The sequence below is a fragment of the Henckelia pumila genome, chromosome 3 (assembly GCF_033568475.1).
Source record: "Henckelia pumila isolate YLH828 chromosome 3, ASM3356847v2, whole genome shotgun sequence".
NCBI classification, from domain to species: domain Eukaryota; kingdom Viridiplantae; phylum Streptophyta; class Magnoliopsida; order Lamiales; family Gesneriaceae; genus Henckelia; species Henckelia pumila.
The window spans coordinates 154,306,454-154,311,628 of record NC_133122.1 but is presented as its reverse complement, the minus strand read 5'-3'; the positions used below and the strand labels follow the sequence as shown (position 1 = coordinate 154,311,628).

General features: G+C 35.0%; 1 long non-coding RNA gene across 1 annotated transcript; it reads right to left on the bottom strand.

The window, feature by feature from the left end:
• Nucleotides 1–2,623: 2,623 nt before the first annotated feature.
• On the bottom strand, nt 2,624–4,950 carry LOC140886426 (uncharacterized). Its single transcript, XR_012151552.1, has 4 exons — nt 4,744–4,950; nt 3,428–3,526; nt 2,910–2,956; nt 2,624–2,735 (listed from the first exon to the last, which is right to left on the bottom strand). It is a non-coding gene; the product is annotated as an uncharacterized lncRNA (long non-coding RNA).
• Between the last annotated feature and the right edge of the window lie 225 nt (nt 4,951–5,175).

The following is a 5,175-nucleotide window of genomic DNA, read 5'->3' as shown; positions in this document are numbered from 1 at the left end:
TTTATTGGACTAAGTTTATTTATTTAAGTCAAGTTCGTTTATTGGGCCAAATTTGTTTATTGGGCCAAGTTTGTTTGTTGGGCCAAACTTATTGGGCTCAGATATTTATTGGGGCTTAATTTATTAATTTAGCTAAATTTGTTAATGGGCCTAAGTTGTTTAATTTATTTGGTTCGACTAAGTTCTAAGTTGGGATAAGTACTATTGGGCCAATCTAAGTCTAATTGAGTCAATTTAAGTGTGATTGAGCTGCACTAAGTATTTTTGGGCAATGATGAGTGTTAATGAGTTAGTCTAAGTTATGGGATTTAATTAAGGGGCAACAATTCATACTAGCCAGTGACAAACAAAATAATCCGTAAATATATATTTAATAGATGTATATACATATTTTGATATAAGTATGATTTTTATGAAAAATAAATTAAATATATATTTACGGGCAGAATTTTAAGAAAATTGATATTTTTAAGTTTATGATTAATGCATGTATTTTATGATGAGATAATGAGAATGTAAAAAAAATGTTTTGGGAAGTTGATGTGATTTTTGACAAGTACGGGACTGGAGGTCGGGATACCGGGTCCGATGACCTTTCCACTTATGCTTACGAGCCTTTGAATCCCCAGAGGTTTGGTTAAGAGACATAGGAGTAGGAAAACCCCATAGGTTTGGTGAACCTCGCCGCCACGTAAGTTGGTTTTTAGATTGATCAATCGCTTATGGTTACACTTCACTTATATGACCCACAGAAAAATGATCAATGCTTATGTTACTTATTTATGTTATGTATTATATTTATGATCAAGATTATGATGATGTTTACAGTTATGACTCAGTATTATGCAAATGTTTTTATGATCATGCACACATAAGATACTTCAGGATATTTTTATATGATATGTGCTTGTATGCGACCTTATTATGTAGTATTTTCTATTAAAGGGTAGAGCATGCTGAGCCTCTAGGATTATTAGATCTAAATGATGTGCATGTGAGTATGAGGTTAGTAAAGAGGTTGTGGTTCCGACTGGCAGCGAGGACCTATGTGCATCCGTGGCGAGCTAGCACACTTGTGACCTTCGCCAACTCATGTTTCAGTTGATTTAGTTTATGATGGGATATTTTATTTATTGAGCTATTTTTCGCACATGTTTACTATTTCTCACTAGTTTGCATATTTTTGAGATTCTAGTCGTTTGCATGGATTTTAATTTGTTCGAGTATTTAGACTTTTGACATGCAATAGATTTTTATTATGCATTAAATTTTATGAAAATCTATTTTAAGCATAGATGCATATATGTAATATTAAAAAAAAATTTGATTAAGGGTCGTTTCAAGCTTTGTTGAGATCCTTGAAATACACGCACATTCTCCACTTCCCTGCCGACTTCGGTACCAAAACCACATTGGAAAGCCACGAAGGGAATTGGATCTCCCATATGTGTCCTGCTGCTAGAAGGGCTTGGACTTGGTCAGCTATAACTTTATCTTTTTCAATCCCAAAATGTCTTTCCTTATGCCTCGCCACTCGAGCATCCGGGCTAACATTCAAGCGATGCTCCGCTATCCACGACGAGGTACGCGTAAGCTCCTCTGGACCCCACGCAAAGATAGCCACATTCTTCCTGAGGCAAGAGATTAGTGCTTCTTTTATGTTCCCCTCGAGATCCGAGGCGATCCTAGTGGTCTTGCCGGGTTGCCCAAGGATGAACTCCACTTTCACCTGTTCTCCCTCCAAAATTGCAAGCACCTCAGCCTATGGTGCAGGTTCCGCTCTTCAAATTTAGTTCGCTTAGACTCTATCTTGACAGTATCTAGATAACACTTCCGAGATGATGGCTGATCACCTCTGAATTCTCCCACTCGTTCTCCGATTGGGTACTTCATTTTTTTGGTGGTATGTAAAAGCTATAGCCTTGAAAGTATTCATGGCCGGTCTGCCCAATATCACATTATAAGAGGAAGGGGCTTCCACCACTGTGAAAGGAGTCATCCTAGTTTTTTCTCCATTCTCCCACGCCAAGAGTGAAAGGGAGCATGATCTGGCCCTTCGGATATATTGTATGGCATGCAAAACCAAAAAGGGTTGTTTCCAAGGGCTGCAATTTATACTCTTACTATAAGAAATTTTAGGATTGCGTCGCCATAGATAGGTAAAATGTGTCGCGGAACATTTGGCGACGCATTACTGTGTCGCAATAGGTGTGTAGGCAAATGTCACTGTGTCTTTGGCGACGCGGTAAGTATAGCGTCGCGGAGAGTGTGTTACATTTCACAACGTTTTTCCAGCGTCGCCAAATGAATTTTTTAGTATTTTTTTGTTGTTCTTTAAATTATTTGGCGATGCATGGAACACGTCACCAAATATATTAGACAACAAATATTTTATTTTTTAAAATTAATTTTCATTTTCCTTCAAAAGTTGTTATGAATGTTTTTTTTCTATTTATATCAAATAAATTAATTGAATATAAAAAAATTTAATAAATGTGCAACTTATTATTAATTAATCAACTATTTTTCAACAAAGAATACAATTAAGATAATGTCAAAAACATATAACTAGTCAGATATTTATTACATAATGTTGCGAAAATAATATTAACTAGCCAAATCCTCTCATTACATGACGTTGCAAAAATAAAAGTTTACATAGCCAGTCAGCTAGTGCCCAAGTCGGGGCCAGGAGGTAGCGGAGAAGATTGAGTCGATGAACATGTCAGTATAGGCTGGAAAGAGAAGACGGAAATTGAGCTATTGAAGCTACTACAATAATACCTCAAAGTAAAATAATGAATAAATATGTCCAACAAGCTCAAATTAACCCAAAATAAATGACTGGATATATCGATTAAAGTAAAAATAGAAATCATATGCCAAACTTGATGGTAAAACACACTTACATATATTTGCCCAGTCCATTCATTCTTCCATTTTCCTACTTTGTGCTCTGCAAATTCACACCATTTCAAAATGTTTTAAAGATAAAAACTTCATTTCTTGGAGAAAGACAACTAATTAATCCACCAAATCTGACAGAGGAAACGAACATAGAGTTTCCAAATATTTATATAAAAAATATAGAATGCGCTTATGGTGAAGGAACCATATTTAGCAGGTTAATAAAGAATAATAAATAATAATTTTTTTTATTCCTTTATTGACATTCACAAAACCGTAGTTAGGTCTCTTCTACCTACCACAAGAAATACAATATTTTTTTTAATTCTATACGTCATTCCCATACACAACGTAAACATCAACATATTAAATTAGGATATCCACCTAAGAGACTATCCAACTCCTACATCATCATATTCTTATTTTACTGAAAGAACTAGCTTATTAAAACAACAATATACCTTATCAATAAAAATACAAGATGCAACAATACATTAGCAGAAGATGCCCTAGGTTTTACCTTCACCGTATACTTTCTGTCAACTAAAATATTTGGATATTTCAGATCTCGGTGAAGAATGGGTGGATTGCATTTATGAAGGTTGTTCATCCATTTTGCCTGTATAAAGCAGCATAGTTGATCAAAGAAAAGCACATGACGGGACAAGGGAGAGAGATAGATGTAATGGGATCAAAGACTTCTTGTGTACAAGGAAATCAAAAAATTTATTAAAGCATACCGCATCAAATGTCATGTTCAATCGTCGTTTCTCATCCAATGCTTCTTTAGCATCAGGTTTATGTAAATTTTCTATAAACAACCTCTGAATGAAAGGTGTATATATAAACAATTAAAATAAATAACCATGCAGTTCAACTATGATAACTTACATTTACCTTGATAAATATTTTGTCACTATGGACAGCTTTGCAGGCTCAATTATAGCACCCATAAAAAGCACAATATTTGGATGACACAATCTTTTTTTCATTATTGCCACCTAGTTCAATAGACACACACAGAGATAAAAAGATAGGTGTAAATCATTTTTCAACATAGAAATGCTTTAAAGATAGAGACTTAGTTTCTTGCAAAACATACTGAATCCCATCATAATCCCGTGCCTCGTCAAACATCTTACCAAGAACAGCAAAAGCAATGAGATTAGGCTTCCACCCACTAGCTAGCTCTCCCTTTCTCATACAAACTCAACACCTCCTCAACCTTACCCAATTCGCATACACATCCAAAACAGCAGAATAAGTAACTTCAACAAGCATCAGCTCCGTCTAGTACATCCTCTCAAATCATTCCATGACTTTATCGTACAAGTAATAATAGTGCAATATGTAATCTTATTAAGCTCAATTCCTTTCTCGATCATTGCAAGTGCAAGATCCTTGATATGCTGAAACTGTCTGCCAAACCTTAAATACTTCATAGTAACATTGTAAAACTTGAGTCATTAAATTAATGAAAAAGTCTTACTATTAACAGTTATGGGATCTTGTTAAAATTGTGATAAACAGAGTAATCTCTATCAACAAGAAAAACTATTTCTATATGAGTAAATATCATAAAGCATAAATGAAGCAATTTATCTACCAAAATAACAATCACCCAGATCTCGAGGGAAAAATAAAATCACACACGGGCCAAAATCGAAAGAAAATATTCAATAAGAATTTATCCGGCACATCTATAGGCCATCAAACGCATACAAGTGATGTCTATCCACTTGATTCAATTAGAACCCTAATTTTCTATCGCATCTATAAAAATCCCAAAATAATAGACAAATTAATCATGGAATATGAATAATAGGTATTAAAAACCTCCAGCCGTTGAGAAGCAACATCCCAGCCCATGCCAATCGCGACTTCTTCCTCGGCCATTGATGCATCCGCAACTCCATAACTCGCTAGATCACCATTACAGATATGCAAATCACAGAGAAAATAGAGATTTTCTATAGAGAAGAGAGATACGGAGATGAAAACAAAGATTTTCTAAAGAGTGAAAATGTAATTTGGCTTTGACGAATGTGTGTACGCAGAAATCAAAAACTTTTTCTTCCCTGTTTTATTTTAACGCGTAAGTTTTCTCAGTAGAGTTCTGCGACGCGTAAAGATATCTTGCTATGATTTAACAACGTTGAGCTGTTATCACATAGCCAAATGCACTCATTTTGCGGCGCATTATCTATTTTTGGTCGCCAAATGACCCAAAATAAAGGTGGGAAAATTTCCCCCCACTATTTTCTTTTC